Raw genomic sequence first — 20,663 nt, 5'->3', positions numbered from 1 at the left:
AATATTTTAATGTTTTGAATTAGAAATGGATGAAAGATAATGTTTGAGTTTGCTAAATATTGAAATTAAAAGTTAATTATTTATTTGTTGTGTAAGAGCCGAAAGTGAACTTAGGAGATGAATTGAGGAAAATTGTTCTTATATGTTAAATGGTTGAGGTTTTGTTGTCATGTAGTGAAGGAGGGTTAAAATATTTAATATGTCAATTGAGTGAAATGTTAATGTACGAAATCTCATATTAGTTGATAGAAGAGGATGCTTAAATTGTTAAAATTTATTTTAACATAGCCGAATGTGTTCATGAATGAAAGAATTATATTGGTTTTGAAATGTATGTCTTTAAATGCATTTTTAAGTAATAGTTGAAATTCTTGTTATGAGCGAATTATAATATAACCGAATAAAAGGCATGATTAATGAATTAGTGACAAGTGAATTTGTTTAATCTAGCTCAAGAGCTTAAGGAGCCTAATTCGGATAAGGGAAAAAGCTAAACTAACCGAATAGCATATCCGTAGTCATTCGACGACAGTCAAGGTAAGTCTTTGAGTAATGAAACTTAGCTTATGATTTGATAAAATTATGGTATATAAGCATAATAAATAAATTGTGACCTATTGGTTCTACTTGAATTATGTAGTGGGATAAATAATTTGTGCATATGACTTGTAGCCAAATGGTTATAGAAATCATGTTGGATAGCGAAACGAAATCATGTTCTTTGTATGTGGCTATTGAGCCGAAAGTGGAATGGTTGATAAGCATGTTGTGCTTGTGTTCAAATAATGTAAATGAAATGCTAATGTGTTATGATATATATATATATATATGTGTGTTCATGATAATGGAGAATTATATCCGGGCTAAGTCCTGAAGGCATTCGTGCTGGTGTTATATCCGGGCTAAGTCCCGAAGGCATTCGTGCTGGTGTTATATCCGAGCTAAGTCCCGAAGGCATTCGTGCTGGTGTTATATCCGGGCTAAAGTCCTGCAGGCTTTGTGCTGGTATTATATCTGGGCTTAAAGTCCCGCATGCTTTGTGGTGGTGATTGGATTTGGGTTTTAAATCTAGCAGACTTAATGCCGATGATTGGAGTAAGATTATGATTTCGAATATTCGTAGTAAACTACCATTGAATATGTTCAGTACATTAAGTTGGTCAGGTATGTATTATGTACTTTTATATGTTAGATTGATCGGAATTGAATCATGAATGCCAAATGAGAAGTATATGTGAAAATCTCATATGTGTATGTGTGTATTCAGTTATGGTGAAAGGTTATATGAGATTGATTTGGTGATATACATGTTAAATAATATGAATCCAAAGAATGGGTAATAAATCTGCTTGGGATAGCAACAGTAACGTGATTTCTGAAAATCACCATAAATTGTGGGAGTTGAGTTAGAGGCAAAATAAATTATTTCATGAAATCTTAATGAGTCTAGTTTCTTATAAAAGAAACCGTGTAAGAAAAAGAGTTTCCAATAATGAGATATTTGAAGTGGCGTGGAACAGAGTCAAAATGACTTCGAGGTCCCCTGTTCTGTTTTCAGAAAATCATTATAAATGGTACAAAAATTGTTATAAGATAAAATTTATATTCTTAGACTCCCTAATGAGTCTAGTTTCAAATGAAATAAACGATAACATATTTAGAATTCTGTATAATGAGAAATTTGATTCGTAGTGAAGAGTGGTCAGATTAGTCAAACAGTGAAACAGGGGAAAGTTCAATAATAATCTGGTACTGATTGGTCAAACCAAAAATTCTGAAAATTTTATGTATGGAAGATATATGAGTCTATTTTCAGGGAAAATTAGCGGCACTTGATTTGGTGTTTGTTAGCTCCAGTTATAAATAATTTAGTGACTGTAGCTCAGGAAGACAGCTTGTAGTGAATTTGTGATTTTGTTGCAAACATAGTTAAAACTTGTTAATGAGATGCTTTTCGAGTTCTTATGATCTTATTTGTAATTTCAATATTTGGTTTTAATTGAGTTCAGATTCAAGTGAGGTGAATTTGCTAAATATGCATTATGTTCATGGATACTTGGCCAAAATGGCAATTATCTAGGAATGATTTCTTGAAAATTTGAATAATCGATCTATAAGTAAATTAATTGTTTGCATTGCTTAAAACTTACTAAGCATTGAACCTTACTCCGTGTTCTCTTTTCCATTTCTTATAGGTATATACTTTAGCTCGAGTTAGAAGGGCCGGAGATATCATCACACTATCGAGTCATTATGTGAGTTGAGAAGATTGTATATCATCATGGTTTAAGGCATGTATAGGATAGACTATAGGTAGAATGATATTTCGACTTTGTATACATTATAGCCATGCAAAGATGGCTTGCTCATTTTGTTTAGAAAAGCCTTATAATTGAACTAATGTGGTGAAATGTTTTAGTTATAACTTGATAGTAGTTAATTTGTTATTAGATATTCGGTTATGTTTTGATAGTGAGTCATTTTGGAAATTTATAAGAGCTCTTATGGAAAATCAATGAGACATGTTTGCATTGTTGATAATTTATGTCTGGTAAGTATCTTTGACCTTATAGAAGTTTTGTTCAGTCAAGTAATAACTCATAACCTTATTCTGGTAACGGATACAGGTTAGGAGTGTTACATTTAGTGGTATCAAAGCTATGGTTTAGTCGATTCTCGGACTAACATAGCAAGTGTAAGAGTCTAGCTATACATGCCGTAAGTAAAGTGTGATAGTGTGAGGTCTCCCGGCTCTTATAAATTGTTTTGCTCAGGAAATGATGTGTTCCAACCGAGTTGTTATTAATTGATCTGAAATTGATATTGAACTGATTGTAATATATATGTGATATGATGGAATTGAAAAGATATGAAAAGAATTTTATGATATGTGTGCATCAGTGTAAAGATACGTATGAGATTGTATAAAGTAAATGGTAATGAAAGATCAAATTGGGTAGATCGCAGGGAATGAGTACGATCGTTCAATAATGAATTGACGGAAAAGACCATAGTTGGACTATGGCATCAAGTAAGCGACGTACTAAAAACCATAAGACGTTTTTCAATGGGATAAATATTGACAAATGATCAAGACTAAATGTGGAAATTTGATAAGAAATTATTTGGTAATTTGAGTAATAGAAATGAAAGTTTGAATCGTGATAAATTCACTTATGTTTTGTTAATACTCACATGAAATAAAGTTGCATGTGAAACTGAGATATGTAAAAATGTGTTTGTAACAAGATGAAAAAAATTGAAATGTTTGAATGAAGTGTTTGAATCAAAGTGTGTAATACTATGATGATGAGTGATGAATTTATCTGTGTATTCGAATATGAAACTCCCTTTCGAGGCTTAACGACATCACCCCCTTACCGGTGATATGATTATAAGGTTTCAATGGAACGAAATAGAACGAGTTTGCAAAGAAAGATTAAAGAGTTAAATAGTGAGATAATGATAAAGTAAGCACAGTTCAGAACGATTTGGCAATGAATTAAGGCTGGAAGGACTTGTACAATGTCCCGAAGGTTCTTCAGATTGAATATTGTCATTAGTAAAAGAAAGTTGGTTTGGTAATTTAATTCAATCAGATATGATGTCTAGGTATGTATCTGTTGGGAATTCTTCCTGAGTGGTTTTCATTAGTGAATGAAATAGAATGGAATTCGAAATGACGAATGAATAGTAAGAGTGTCTGAATTGGATAATTACAGTCAAGTGAATTTCAATGATTTCTTTTGAATATTCTGTATATTTCTTATTCTCAGAGACAGATGTGTGATTGTTCCTTTTTCTGATGAAAATGCAATAAAGTGAGAATGTTATCTGACTCCGACGTTTAATAAAAGTATTGCTATTTTGATTGGTTTATAATCGGTATCATTGTATTCCTCTGTTTGAGAATTCATTGTAGTATGATCGGAATGAATTTGGGGATAAATTCATATGAGGTTATTCTTCTGTTTCTATTGATTGGCATTCTATCTTATAAAAATGTTGAAGAATGTGTTATTTCTGTTATAGAGGAAATTTCAAGGTTATTAATTATAGTCTTCTTCTGGTATTCTCTGAGGAGTTATTTTGATCTTTATTTCTATGTTCTGGGAGATTCTATTCTAGGATTTTTGTATTCTGGTTTTCTTTTCATTTTTCTTATATGAATAATCAGATATGGCTTAGTTCTAAAGTGTATATTTTTTTTATCTGAAACAATTATATTTATAATGATTATATATTTGGATTTCTTTGATTCTTATGAAAGGAATGGTGATAAATAAGGGTCTGAATGATAGAGAATTCAGCTCAGACCTATGGATTGGTTTTCACTTATATATTAGTGAGTTAAAGATTGAGTGTTATGTTCTTTCGAGCTATGCAGTGATAATGAATTTTGATTAGTTATTTGAAGAGATCTAATAGAATGTATATTTGAAGAGTTACGACATGCACAAAGAAAAGTGGTCTTGAAAAGTTATTATTTGTTAGACAAGACTGATTCAGTTGTGTGGTTTAACTTGGATTATATGTATGATTGAATTTGTTAAAGATTCAGAGACAAATGTTAAAGTTATTATAAAAAGAACTGTTCGCCTAATGATTAGAGATGATTGTGGTTGTGTCAGTGTTGCATTTTTGACAGTTTCGAGTATTCGAGGGAAAAATTTGAATGTTTCTTGAACCAAGGAATAAAAGTATTGAACGTTAAGCAAGGCCTATTCTTCTAGTGAAATTGAGAAGTATAAAAGTATATTGAGATGTGATAGTTCAAAATGAGTTCAGAGTAACAGTTATTCGATTATGGATGTCTGGACATATGAAATTTCTGTTAATGTTATTATTGTTCTTATATGGAATAAGTATTCAGATGGGTTAAAGGATTTTTATATGAGCTCCTACTGTGAAATTTTGTTAATCTGAGTTAAAATAAATAATACAGATATATGGATCAGGTGTATAAGTGACTGTGTATTGTAGCGTATTTCAGAACTATATTCAGATGACAAGTTGCTATCTGTCAGAGTTGCTATCTGTCAGAGTTGAAATTTTGTGTATATGTAATAAAAGCAATCAGTCATGTATTAGAAGTGGTTATGAGACAGAATTGATATCCAAACCGAATAAAAATTTTATTTGTCTTCTGAAAAAGAAATGTCATTGGGTCATGATCGATCTTTTAACAAGGAAGAATCTGTGTCTTCAGTTTAGTATGTATAAAATTCCGATCGACAAAGTTGTTGAGATATTCATAATATAGTCTGCCAATGTGATCTGTCAGTGTGAATTAAAGTTTAGAGATTGTTGGTAAAAGGAGATACATGTGATGAATGGAAATTTGTGATTCCGAAATTTTTGAAAATGTTTTTAGAATGGAAAATATTTTTGTTGATAAGATTTTCGGGGACGAAAATCCCTAAGGGGGGAGAGTTGTAATAGCCCTAATTTGACCCTAGTCGGGAAGTGGTTTTGGGACCACAAAATCGAGTCATGAAAATAATTAAATGTTAAATTTCATGTCTATTATATGAGATAATGCATGTGTGAAAAATTGATGCAATGATTTTTATCATTTGAATGTGAAATCATTAAATAGGACTTAAGTTGGAAACTTAGAAAATGTGCTTGGTTAAATTTTTTTTTAATGGCCAAACATTATATGATTTAATAGATGAGGATTTGCATGTCAATCTTGCCATTTCCAAATTACTGGCCGACCATGTTGATTGCTTGAGTTAAATATATGTATTTTATATATATGCATTATTAAATGAAATGAATTTAAAACATGAAAACAAAATTAAATAAAAGGAAAAGGGTGACAAAAAAACAATGTTTTCCATATTCCTTCTTCCATTGTCAGTAAGTGAAAGAAAGGTCGAAGCTAAGCATTCGGTCCTTTAGATATCTTGAATTAAGGTATGTTCCATGAGTTTGCTTTTAAAATTTTAGTGAATTTGAGATAGTTGCTAAGTCTTTTACTTAGCCCATGTATAAATTTTAAGTTTGGTGTTGTCATGTATACTCGACCATGGAAGTTTTCTACTTCATGGACAGTGTGTTAATGTTTTGAAATAGATATGGTAGAAGGATAAGGTTTGAGCTTGTTAATTCTTGAATTGGTTGAGTTTGATAAAATTTAATATTTGTGGCTTAATTGTTTAATGACAATCGGCTATGTTGAAATGCTAAATTAGTGCTAAATTGTAAGTATTTAATTGAGTGTTAGCCGAAATTGAGCTTATGATAGTAATTAGAATTTGTGAAATTTATGCATTTTGTGGTCCAAGTGTGATAAGAACCATACGGTTATGGCATGTAAGCATGAAGATTAGATGATGGATAATTTTAAATGTGAGATGGTTAGAAGTTGATTTAAAGGCTTAATAAGTTAGTTTAAGGTGAAGTCATTAGCTTATGATATTCGGTTTTGGCTACTATGTGTTGGATCTTGAATATTTTAATGTTTTGAATTAGTAATGGATGAAAGATAATGTTTGAGTTTGCTAAATATTGAAATTAAAAGTTAATTATTTATTTGTTGTGTAAGAGCTGAAAGTGAACTTAGGAGATGAATTGAGGAAAATTGTTGTTATATGTTAAATGGTTGAGGTTTTGTTGTCATGTAGTGAAGGAGGGTTAAAATATTTAATATGTCAATTGAGTGAAATGTTAATGTACGAAATCTCATATTAGTTGATAGAAGAGGATGCTTAAATTGTTAAAAATTTATTTTAACATAGCCGAATGTGTTCATGAATGAAAGAATTATATTGGTTTTGAAATGTATGTGCTGCCGAATGCATTTTTAAATGATAAATGAAATTCTTGTTATGAGCGAATTACAATATAACCGAATAAAAGGCATGATTAATGAATTAGTGACAAGTGAATTTGTTTTATCTAGCACAAGAGCTTAAGGAGCCTAATTCGGATAAGGGAAAAAGCTAAACTAACCGAATAGCATATCCGTAGTCATTCGACGACAGTCAAGGTAAGTCTTTGAGTAATGAAACTTAGCTTATGATTTGATAAAATCATGGTATATAAGCATAATAAATAAATTGTGACCTATTGGTTCTACTTGAATTATGTAGTGGGATAAATAATTTGTGCATATGACTTGTAGCCGAATGGTTATAGAAATCATGTTGGATAGCGAAACGAAATCATGTTCTTTGTATGTGGCTATTGAGCCGAAAGTGGAATGGTTGATAAGCATGTTGTGCTTGTGTTCAAATAATGTAAATGAAATGCTAATGTGTTATGATATATATATATGTATATGTGTGCATGATAATGGGGAATTATATCCGGGCTATGTCCCGAAGGCATTCGTGCTAGTGTTATATCCGGGCTAAGTCCCGAAGGCATTCGTGCTGGTGTTATATCTGGGCTAAAGTCCCGCAGGCTTTATGCTGGTATTATATCGGGCTTAAAGTCCCGCATGCTTTGTGGTGGTGATTGGATTTGGGTTTTAAATCTAGCAGACTTAATGCCGATGATTGGAGTAAGATTATGATTTTGAATGTTCGGAGTAAACTACCATTGAATATGTTAAATACATTAAGTTGGTCAGGTTTGTATTATATACTTTTATATGTTAGATTGATCGGAATTGAATCATGAATGCCGAATGAGAAGTATATGTGAAAATCTCATATGTGTATGTGTGTATTCGGTTATGGTGAAAGGTTATATGAGATTGATTTGGTGATATACATGTTAAATAATATGAATCCAAAGAATGGGTAATAAATCGCTTGGGACAAGAAGATAGAACGTGATTTCAGAAAATCACCATAAATTTTGGAAGTTGAGTTAGAGGCTGAATAAATTATGTCATGAAATCTTAATGAGTCTAGTTTCTTATAAAAGAAACCGTGTAAGCAAAAGAGTTTCCAATAATGAGACATTTGAAGTGGCATGGAACAGAATCAAAATGACTTTGAGGTCCCATGTTCTATTTTCAGAAAATCATTATAAATGGTACAAAAATGGTTATAAGATAAAATTTATATTATTAGACTCCCTAACGAGTCTAGGTTCAAATGAAATAAATGATAACATATTTAGAATTCTGTATAATGAGAAATTTGATTCGTAGTGAAGAGTGGTCAGATTAGTCAAATAGTGAAACAGGGGAAAGTTCAATAATAATCTGGTACTGATTGGTCAAACCAAAAATTCTGAAAATTTGATGGATGGAAGATATATGAGTCTATTTTTAGGGAAAATTAATGGAACTTCATTTGGTGTTTCTTAGCTCCAGTTATAAATAATTTAGTGACTGTTGCTCAGGAAGACAGCTTGTAGTGAATTTGTGATTTTGTTGCAAACATGGTTAAAACTTGTTAATGAGATGCTTTTCGAGTTCTTATGATCTTATTTGTAATTTCAATATTTGATTTTAATTGAGTTCAGATTCAAGTGAGGTGAATTTGCTAAATATGCATTATGTTCATGGATACTTGGCCAAAATGGCAATTATCTAGGAATGATTTCTTGAAAATTTGAATAATCGATCTATAAGTAAATTAATTGTTTGCATTGCTTAAAACTTACTAAGCATTGAACCTTACTCCGTGTTCTCTTTTCCATTTCTTATAGGTATATACTTTAGCTCGAGTTAGAAGGGCCGGAGATATCATCACACTATCGAGTCATTACGTGAGTTGAGAAGATTGTATATCATCATGGTTTAAGGCATGTATAGGATAGACTATAGGTAGAATGATATTTCGACTTTGTATACATTATAGCCATGCGAAGATGGCTTGCTCATTTTTTTTAGAGAAGCCTTATAATTGAACTAATGTGGTGAAATGTTTTAGTTATAACTTGATAGTAGTTAATTTGTTATTAGATATTCGGTTATGTTTTGATAGTGAGTCATTTTGGAAATTTATAAGAGCTCTTATGGAAAATCAATGAGACATGTTTGCATTGTTGATAATTTATGTCTGGTAAGTATCTTTGACCTTATAGAAGTTTTGTTCAGTCAAGTAATACCTCATAACCTTATTCCAGCAACGGGTACAGGTTAGGAGTGTTACATGGCCAAGACGCACGCCCGTGCTCTAGGCCATCTAGCACACACGGTTGAGACACACGCCTGTGTAGTTGCCCGTGTCCTCAATTCTGAGCATTCTGTTTTCTCAAATTCAAGGTACAGGGGACACACGACCTAACTACATGCCTATGTACCCAGCCATGTGTCACAAACGGTCTAGACACTCGCCTGTGTGTCTGCCCATGTAGACAAAATGAAGCCATTTCACACTAATGACCTGCACTTACACTCATATCCATAAACCAAACAATTCAAGCATTCAAATTAAACAAGTTCTATCATTCAAAATGGCATACCATTACATGCATACATGTTCATAACCTTGCCTTAGTTTAGTCCATATGATAGGCATAATTTGATCAACTACTTAACACAACTACCATAGTATAACATTACAAATATATCAAAACAAACCATTACTAGCCATTCCAATGGCTAGATTACAAGCATCATTTACACTTACATGCCAATATGGCCAATATATCCTATATATGCCATTACAACCATAATTAATTTACCATATTGTATCGACATGGGCCGATGGATAGTGTGAGTGATCTACGCTAAGCTTCCAACCCAACGAGCTTCTGATTTACTATAAAACAGGGAAATAAAACTAAGTAAGCATAAAATGCTTAGAAAGTTTGTATAACATGGTACTTAACTTACCATTCATTCTATTTTGAGGTAACTATGTAAGGCATAATCAATCAGTTTGATCTCAAGCCCTACACACATTCTCATTGCCTTTGTTAGTCATATATTCCATATTAACATCAAAACATATATGGGCTCAACAACAATCAAGTTTCCAAGCACATATGCTTTCCACAACATGTATTCATTCAACATGCATAAATCATTTCATTATTTCAAGTATAATTTCATAATAGTGCATTTCGAGTTCAGATCATTTCGTATCAGAACTTTACTCATATTACTTAGAACATCAACATCACGATTAGTACAGTCAAGATGTACAAGTCTATAATCAAGAATGAACATATATTTATCAAATAAAGTCCATGTACAAATATCATCATCTCATGTTTTCATATATCATATGTCATGCATCATCACTTACTTGTATTTCAGTCGGATACGTGTAATAACTCATTTCTTATCCATATCTTTTCATATCAAGATTTTTACCCGTTGAATTTATTTGAAATATCGATGGTTACACAGGTAGTACACTCAAGGAGTACAAATCAGAATCTATCAATTCATGTCCAATGGTACCCATCGGGTACTATATCAGATAGTACATTCTCGAGCCACACATGTATACGAAAGGATTACCAGTCCAGGCTAAATCCAATTCATAACATATGCTCGAGAGGATTTATATCAAGATTACCCATCCGAGCTAAATCCTTTCATAAATGAGGTCAATAGGATTACTCGTTCTAGCTAAATCTTATCAACAACAAATGCAGGACCTCATTAATTTCAAGAAATCACATATCCATCGATATTCATTTATTCAACGAGATTTAACATTTCAAACATTTCCCGGCATGTAATTATTTCATACATCTATAACATTTATATAATTTAAATGATCATATTCCACATTCGTTCCAAGCATAAAAGTAACATTTTTATCGTTCATCCTTTATTGGGCATTTTTGTTAATCGGGCTTTGTTAGGTATATTTTCAACGTCATATACATATATGATATTTATAAAATTCACAAACACAATGTAACACCCTGATTTTGGGCCTAGAAGTAATGGGCCTTGAGTTTGGGATTAGTTAGAAGGCCACTTGAATAAAAGAAAGGTGTTTAAATATTTTATAATTATGTGTTTAGTTTAATTGTTAAATTATTTAGGAAGGGTTGGTAGTGTCAAAAAAGTCCTGGGTTCAGTCCAGGCTTTAGCAAAATTTTGCATTTTTTTTCTAAAGAACCCTGAGCATTAGGTGGAAGGCTTATTAATAAGGCCTGGTAAAATCTAATACAAGGAAGCATGTGGCTTAGTGGAAAAAGGCGTGGGTAGTAAGCAGGAGGTCCAAGGTTCAAGTCTTGGCCTTGGCAAAAATTTTTTTATTGCGCATAAGATTAGTAGGGAAGCTAGCGTTTAGGCTTTATAAATATGTTAAGTGGGAATTCGACACAAGGATGCGCTTAGCCCAATGGCATGATGGCGTCAGGAGTAAGGAGCGGTGCTGGGTTTAAGTCGCACAACTTGGAGGTCAGCAGAAAGAGTTTATAATTAATTAGAGAGGAGAAACGACAGAAAGAAGCTTGTGCTTGGTGGCAAGGGACGAATAGCGTAGCCAAGAGATCAGGGGTTTTGAATTTGAATGGTAGCAAATATTTTTAGGATAACCAGGTTGCGGATTAATAGGCCTTAAAAATAGTTAGGGATGGAATATGGCACAAGAGCCCCTACGGTGTAGTGGCGTGAAGCATGCTATGGTTATGAGAGGTAGCAAGTTTGAATCCCAAGCCTGGAAAAGTTTTAATTTTTATTCTTTAGGAAAACTGAGGCTTAGGCATATAAGCCTTATAATTAATTGTGACCGCATGGTAGCATAAGAAAGGATGCAGTGCAATAGCCAGCAGCGTGTGGGGAGGTAGAGTAACCTTGAGGTCTGGAGTTCGAATGGAGGCCCACGCAAAGGGAGAATTTAATTTTACTACTCAAGTGATGTACGGTGGAAGTAATTTGAATGCAATTCAAATTGGAATTTTTGACTAAAATCAAGGGAATTAGGATGAAGATTAAGGGTAGATATGATGGTGATGAAATTGGAGAAATTGAAGGGAAATTATCTTGATGAGTTTAAATCGATTGAGGAGTGTAGGTGTATTATTTATTTATTTATTTATTTTTTAGTATAAATATGAGTGTCGCACAGACGAGTAAGGGCATTTGTTGTTTTTGTGTGCTTTAGTTGCATATCTCCTCCTTTTTTCTTTAAGCGAAATTCTTGATCTTTTCTTCCCTATTTTAATGAATCAATCTCTTCCCTCTTCAACTTAGCCGACTGTTTCTTTTTCATTTAAAAGCTGATTCATACACTTTCGGGGTTTGATTTCTTGTTGGCAAGCAATCTCGCAATCGGTAAGTGAATTAGATCTTCCTCGACTTTTGTTAAATATTTCTAAGTTCTTTCGTTTCAACACTCGTAAAAGTCGATTATTTTTTATTCTTTCTAAAACTTTCGTTAACGTACGGTTTCTCCATTTATGTCTCTTTTTCCCTCTCATTCAAGAGTGTGATCGCTGATGGAAAAATGGGGTTCTAGCAGAGAGGTTGGGATAGAGGCTTTCAAGTTTAAGCGACGTAAGCTATCAGCCGTTAGGGACTTTTCGCTTAGATACGGAAGGGGGACTACGTCAGATTTTGAGTTACATAGGTAGATCGCAGTTGATCAATCTAGTCAAGGCAAGTATAGGCGGTTCTTCAGTAAGTAGTGGATTTATTTTGAATTAATGGAATGTGACTAATGGAATATAACGTTGATTATAGGTTCGGGAGATTATGAATACTTAGTCCTCCAGGTGATAAGGTATGTACTTCTACCCTATGATAACTTGATATAAAGCCGAAGGTGTGTACACACACTACACACACAAGTAGATCGGTAAAAGCCGAAATGTCGAAAAGCTGAAATACTGAAAAGCTGAAAGTTTGACTACGACAGTCTTGTGAGTGTGCGAACACTCGTGAGATGGAAACTGATAGCTTGTCTGAGGCCCCATGAGTGATTCCATGGGCTTGGGCTGTGAATTGGCCAATCGGGCCAAAATAGGCTTAATGGGCCTGATGGGCTGTTGGGCCCATAATAGGCAAAAATTGATAATTGATGCTATATGATGAAAAATCGTATGTGAGCATGACTATAAATGTGAATTGGGCCTGATGGGCCATATAAATGTGATTTGGGCCTAATGGGCCATATAAATGTGATTGGGCCTAGTGGGCCATATACAGGTATGTGAACTTGACTAGGCTTTGTAAGGGGTTTTGGGCCTAGTATATGATGACTACATAAAACTTAATTAATATATTGCAACCATGGACAAGTTATAGGGTTAAGGTGTGGCAACGGGTATATGCATGTCTAGGATTGGATCTGAGGAGAGCTTGGTACTTAAGTGGTCTTAATGACTCACCTCCTATTCTTTGGAATCCTACCTGGTGCATAGTTTTCATTCATCTTAGCTCACAGGATTTGTTAACGGGCCAAGGTAAGTGAAAACCGTAATAAAAGGAAAAATTATCGAAATGCCCCTAAGGGCGAAAATGACCGAAATACCCTTAGGTGTTGAATGTAAGTTTTATGGATGTGACATGCATATCTGCTGCATACATATGATATTCTGCTTAGGTTGCATATAGGTTGGATATTAAGGAACAGAGGAAGTATATGAGAATCGCATGGTTGCTTGACAATCGTGGATCCACCGATGGCTTTTAAGCCCAATGTGTAAATGAAGGTAGTTCCGCAACAGGGCTACCATGGATGTATATCGGTTGGATGGGTCGATATTTATATCCCCACATGATGTGTCGGGGGACAGAGCTGGTGTGTAGCGGATGGATTATTGGGATGGGATTGCACTGCATTGCATTGCATGTATGATATTGTTGTGATATTATTGCGATGTGGGCTTCATCCCAACCGAGGCTAATTTGGGCTAAGGCCCAGAAACCACCGTTATTGAATTGGGCTCCGGCCCAAAATGACTAACGATTGCTTTATACTCGTTGAGGGTTGTACACACTGAGTTTTCGAAACTTTCCCCCCTCCTTCTAAACTTTTCAGGTGATCCTCAGTAGGCGATTCGATGGATGGAAGGAATCGGAGGTGGCCAACTAGCATAAAAAGTTTAAACTTAGTGTTTATATAATTTTAATATATTCACTTTAAATTATTTCTATTTGATTTGGGTTGTAACAAAGTCTTTTCTTTGGCTAATATTTCAAATTAGAATTATTATCATTTTTTTATGCTTTATATTTATTAGAAGTAGAACGTGGTTTCCTAAACCATAACTGTTTTTAAATACTATGTTTCCGCAACTCAAATTTTAAATGGCAAGTTTTCATAAAATCGTATGTTCTAAATAAAGCTTTTGCAACTGAAAAGAGATTTTACAAAGTAATTAAGGTTTTTCATTTTAAGGAAGTGTTTCCAATGAAAACAAGGTTTTCGCTAAAACACTTCAATGTGACGTGCCAGATTTGACCATAACATCTGGGTCGGGTTTGGGGTGTTACATTTAGTGGTATCAGAGCCCAATTTCAAAACTCGGGCTGTGAAATGGGCTTGGTTTTGGGGATTTTAAAATTATTTTGAAAGATTCTATTGTGTGGCACATCGGGTCTCTGACGTCGAGCCAAGTAAGTTCTCTTACTACTAAATTATGTTGAACTGATATAGTGCAATATGTTTTAGGATATTGATTGTCTATATTCAGTAGGATTTCCTCGGATATCAGATTTTATTAAAACATTTTGAATCTGAATTTGATACTTATTTTGTGTATGTTTGAGAATGTTTGCGATAGAAGGATGTTTTGAATATGTATTAAAATTATTAAGATTAGAGTGCACAGTGGTAGCGTAGTGGGATAGTTGATACACCACTACTCTGTTATTTAGAAATTTTGGGGACGAAATATTTTTTAGGAATGGTGAATTGTAACACCTTGATTTTGGGCCTAGAAGTAATGGGCCTTGAGTTTGGGATCGGTTAGAAGGCTGCTTCAATAAAAGAACGGTGTTTAAATATTTTATAACTGTGTGTTTAGTTTAATTGTTAAATTATTTAGGAAGTGTTGGTAGTGTGGAAAAAGTCTTGGGTTTGATCCACGACTTTAGCAAAATTTTGCATTTTTTTCCTAAAGAACCCTGAGCATTAGGTGGAAGGCTTATTAATAAGGTCTGGTAAAATCTAACACAAGGAAGCATGTGGCCTAGTGGCAGAAGGCGTGGGTAGTAAGCAAGAGGTCCAACGTTCAAGTCCTGGCCTTGGTAAAAATTTTTTTATTCCGCATAAGATTAGTAGGGAAGCTAGCGTTTAGGCTTTATAAATATGTTAGGTGGGAATTCGACACAAGGATGCGCTTGGCCCAGTGGCATGATGGTGTTAGGAGAAAGGAGAGGTGCTGGTTTATGTGTAGAAGTTGTGGGTTTTTTTCAGACAACCTGAAGGTCGGACGAAAGATCTTATAATTAATTGGGGAGGAGAAATGACACAAAGGAGCTTGTGGCTTGGTGGTAAGGGACGAATAGCGCAGCCAAGAGATCAGGGGTTCGAATTTGAATGGTAGCAAATATTTTTAGAATAACTAGGTTGCGGGTTAAAAGGCTTAAAAATAGTTAGGGATGGACTATAGCACAAGAGCACCTGCAGTGCAGTGGTGTGAAGCATGCTATGGTTATGAGAGGGAGCCGGTTTGAATCCCAGGTGTGGCAAAGTTTAAATTTTTATTCTTTCGGAAAATTGAGGCTTAGGCATATAAGCCTTATAATTAATTGTGACCGAATGGTAGAGTAAGAAAGGATGCGGTGCAGTGGCCAGCAGCGTGTGGGGAGGTAGAGTAACCTTGAGGTCTGGAGTTCGAGTAGGGGCCACGCAAAGGGAGAATTTAATTTTGCTACTCAAGTAATGTACAGTGGAAGCAATTTGAATGCAATTCAAATTGGAATTTTTGACTAAAATCAAGGGGAGTAGGATGAGGATTAAGGGTAGATATGATTGTGATAAAATTGGAGAAATTGAAGGGAAATTATCTTGACGAGTTTAAATCGATTGAGGAGTGTAGGTGTATTATTTATTTATTTATTTATTTATTAGTATAAATATGTGTGTCGCACGGACGAGTAAGGGCATTTGTTCGTTGTGTGCTTCAGTCGTATATCTCCTCCTCTTTTCTTTAAGCCAAATTCTTGATCTTTTCTTCCCTAGTTTAATCTAATCAATCTCTTTCCTCTTCAACTTAGCCGACTGTTTCTTTTTCATTTAAAAGTCGATTCATACACTTTGGGCGTTTGATTTCTTGCTGGCAAGCAATCTCGCAATCGGTAAGTGAATTAAATCTTCTTCAGCTTTTGTTGAATATTTCTAATTTCTTTTGTTTCTACACTCGTAAAAGCCGATTCTTCTTTATTCTTTCAAAAACTTTCGTTAACCTATGGTTTCTCCATTTATTTCTCTTTTTCCCTCTCATTCAAGACTGTGATCGCTGATGGAAAAAGGGGGTTCTAGCAGAGAGGTTGGGATAGAGGCTCCCAAGTTTAAGCGACGTAAGGTGTTAGCCATTAGGGACTTTCTGCCTGGATGCGGATGGGGTGTACATCAGATTTTGAGTTACATAGGCAGATCGTAGTTGTTCAATCTAGTCAAGGCAAGTATAGGTGGTTCTTTAGTAAGTAGTGGATTTATTTTGAATTAATGGAATGTGACTAATGGAATCTAACATTGAATATAGGCTTGGGTGATTATGAATACTTAGTACTCCAGGTGATAAGGTGTGTACTTCTACCCTATGATAGCTTGATATAAAGCCGAAGGTGTGTACACACACTGCACACACAAGTAGATCGACAAAAGCCGAAATGCCAAAAAGCCGAAATACTAAAAAGCTGAATGTTTCACTACGGCAGTCTTGCAAGTGCACAAACACTCATGAGATGGAAACCGATAGGTTGTCTGAGGCCCCATGAGCGATTCCATGCGCTTGGGCTGTGAATTGGCCAACCGGGCCAGAATAGGCTTAATGTGCCTGATGGGCTGTTGGGCCCAAAATAGGTAAAAATTGATAATTGATGCCATGTGATGAAAAATCGTATGTGAGCATGACTATAAATGTGAATTGGGCCTGATGGGCCATATAAATGTGATTTGGGCCTAGTGGGCCATATACAGGTATGTGAACTTGACTGGGCTTTGTAAGGGGTTTTGGGCCTAGTATATGATGACTACATAAAACTTAATTAATATATTGCGACCGTGGACAAGTCATAGGGTTAAAGTGTGGCAACGAGTATATGCATGTCTAAAATTGGATCTAGGGAGAGCTTGGTACTTAAGCGGTCTTAATGACTCACCTCCTATTCTCTAGAATCCTACCTAGTGCATGGTATTTGTTCATCTTAGCTCACGGAATTTGGTAACGGGCCAAGGTAAGTGAAAACCGTAATAAAAGGAAAAATTATCGAAATGCCCCTAAGGGCGAAAATGACCGAAATACCCTTAGGTGTTGAATGCAAGTTTTATGGATGTGACATGCATATCTGCTGCATACATATGATATTCTGCTTAAGTTGCATATGGGTTGGGTATGACGGAACAGAGGAATTATATGAGGATCGCATGGTTGCTTGACAATCGTGGATCCACCGATGACTTTTAAGCCCAATGTGTAAATGAAGGTAGTTCTGCAACCGGGCTACCGTGGATGTGTATCGGTTGGGTGGGTCGATATTTATATCCCCACATGATGTGTTAAGGGACAGAGCTGGTGTGTAGCGGATGGATTATTGGGATGGGATTGCAGTGCATTGCATTGCGTGTATGATATTGTTGTGATATTATTGTAATGTGGACTTCGGCCCAACTGAGGCTAATTTGGACTAAGGCCTAGAGACCACCGTTATTGAATTGGGCTCTGGCCCAAAATGACTAATGATTGCTTTATACTCGTTGAGGGTTGTACACACTGAGTTTTCGAAACTCACCCCCCTCCTTCTAAACTTTTTAGGTGATCTTCAGTAGGCGGTTTGACGGATGGAGGGACTCGGAGATGGCCAACTAGCATAAAAAGTTTAGACTTAGTGTTTATGTAATTTTTAATATATTGACTTTAAATTATTTCTATTTGATTTGGGTTGTATCAAGGTCTTTCCTCTGGCTAATATTTCAAATTAGGATTATTATCATTTTTGTATGCTTTATATTTATTACAAGTGGAATGTGGTTTCCTAAACCATAACTGTTTTTAAATACTATTTTTCAAGCAACTCAAATTTTAAATGACAAGTTTTTATAAAATCATAGGTTCTAAATAAAGCTTTCGCAGCTGAAAAGAGATTTTAAAAAGTAATTAAGGTTTTTCATTTTAAGGAAGTGTTTCCAATGAAAACAAGGTTTTTGCTAAAATACTTTAATGTGACGCGCCATATTCAGCCATAACATCTGGGCTGGGTTTGGGGTGTTATGCGCAACACTTAATTCAAGTATAAAAACATATAAAATTTAGTTACACGAACTTACCTCGACAATTTTTCGTGTACAAAAAATCTACTAATCCAACATTTTCTTCTTTCCTTGTTCTAGCTCTGAATCTGGTCAATACAGATCTATACGAGTAAATTTTACATCGATTTATCATATTTTATATTCAAGTGGACTCAATTTTTATCCTATGCAAAATTACCATTTTGCCCCTAACTTTTTCATAAATTCCCATTTCATCCCTATGCTCAGAAAATGAAATTTATGCAATTTACTCCCTATTCCAAGCCTAACCAAAATTTATATACTACATTTACAGCACATACAATTCACAGTTTTTAGAATTTTCCATGGGTTTTATCACTTTTTTCATTTTAGCCCCTAAATCAAGTTTCCATCAAAAATTGCTTTGTAAAAGTTGTTTATCTATCAATAACCTTTCATTTTCACCCATAAATTTCATATTCCAGCATATTCATCCATGAACCAAATTTCATACTTTGAAAACTTTTCAAATTAATCCCTCAAATAGATAGATTAGACTATCTCAATTTAAAAAAAATAAAAATTACTAAAAATGAGGCTTGATTACTTACCCAAATAAGCTTGATAAGTCTTCTTTCTCTCTCCTAGGGTTTCAATAGAAATATTTGGGGAAGATGATATGAAATTGTTTTCTTTTTCATTTAATTAAATTGTCATTTAATAACTTTTCATCTTTCCAATTTAGTCCTTTGCCTTTTTTTATTTTCCCATGGATGAGTCATACCAAAATATCTACATACTTTCTTTATTGGTCTAATTACCATATAAGGACTTTAAGTTTTGAATTCCATAGATATTTGATCCTTCTAGCTACTAGAATCCAAGTTTTGCATTTTATATGATTTGGTCCTTCCCGTAATTAAACACATAATCGGCAAAATTTTCTTATCAAAATTTTCACATGACATTTATAATATAATACGGATCATATAATAAAATAAAATAAAAAATTTATTTTCGGCTCAGATTTGTGGTTCCGAAACCACTGTTCCGATTTCACCAAAATTTGGGCTGTTACATATTACTCGTGGACCTTGAAATCGAGCGGACTTTTAGACAAAGAAGACACTAAAGATCTACTAAAATACAAGCCGAGATGGACCTTGGAAATCAAAACGATGGACAAGGTAACGAAGTCAACCATGTGCACAACCCAATCCTTATTGTTGATAATAGGGATCGTGTCATTAGACACTATGATGTGCCACTCTTCAATGAGTTAAATCCAGGAATTAAGAGGCCGGATATCAAGGCAACGCAATTCAAGTTAAAACCAGTGATGTTTCAAATAACAATGGGTCAGTTCAGTGGTATGCCTACAGAAGATCCACACTTACACCTTCGTCTATTCATGGAGGTAAGTGATTCATTCAAGATAATTGGTGTGACTAAAGACGCACTGAGGTTGAAACTATTTCCATACTCATTGTGAGATTGAACACGAGCATGGCTAAATTCACTACCATCAAGTTCAATATTTACTTGGCAAGAATTAGTAGAAAGGTTTTTGGTAACATATTTTCCAACAAGTAAGAACACAAGGTTGTGTAATGAGATAACAACTTTCCAACACTTGGATGATGAATATTTGTCTGAGGCGTGGGAAAGATTCAAGGAATTACTTCGTAAGTATCCTCAATGGGATTCTCATTGTATCCAATTGGAGACATTTTATAATAGTCTCAACACACATAAAAGATTAATGGTGGATGCTTCTACGGATGGTGTGATTTTCTCTAAGTCTTATAATGAGGTTTACGAGATTATTGAAAGGATTGCAAGCAATAATTACTAATAGCCGATGAATCAAGCAGTTTTAGCAAGACGTGTAGCCAGAGTGCATGAAGTGGACACACCGACTTCACTCTCTGCTCAAGTATCTCTTATTTCCTCTATGTTAAAATAGTTTACCACTAATAGTTTGAACAATTTTGTAGCTCAATCATCAAGTCAGTATGAAATAGTTTCTTGTATACACTATGTGGATGGTCATTCTTTCAAAAATTGCCCTTCAAATCCTGAATTAGTTTGTTACGTAAGGAAACAGTATCAAAATAGAAGTGAACAAGGGTTGCAGTCTAACTTCTACAATCCTTCATGGCTGAACCATCTAACTTTTGTTGGAGTAACTAAGGAAATGGACCGAACAACAACTAAATGCAGTATAGACCCAACCAAACCCAAAGGTTTAACCAACAAGCCCCAAAACCACCCCAAGCTGAATCATTGAATAGTTTGGATGACTTGTTGAAGGCGTACATGACGAAAAAGGGCACATTGATCCAAAGTCAAGCAGCAACAATCCAAAGCCAAGCAGTAACATTGAAAAATCTGGAGAACTAG

The 20,663-nt window shown here is 34.5% G+C and overlaps 1 non-coding gene across 1 annotated transcript; it reads right to left on the bottom strand.

The window, feature by feature from the left end:
• Positions 1 to 19,860: 19,860 nt before the first annotated feature.
• On the bottom strand, positions 19,861 to 19,967 carry LOC128281625 (small nucleolar RNA R71). The gene has a single exon (XR_008271877.1). It is a non-coding gene; the product is annotated as a small nucleolar RNA R71 (small nucleolar RNA).
• Positions 19,968 to 20,663: the final 696 nt, after the last annotated feature.

The sequence above is a fragment of the Gossypium arboreum genome, chromosome 1 (assembly GCF_025698485.1).
Source record: "Gossypium arboreum isolate Shixiya-1 chromosome 1, ASM2569848v2, whole genome shotgun sequence".
Classification (NCBI taxonomy): Eukaryota; Viridiplantae; Streptophyta; class Magnoliopsida; order Malvales; family Malvaceae; genus Gossypium; species Gossypium arboreum.
This window is presented reverse-complemented; position numbering and strand designations above follow the sequence as displayed.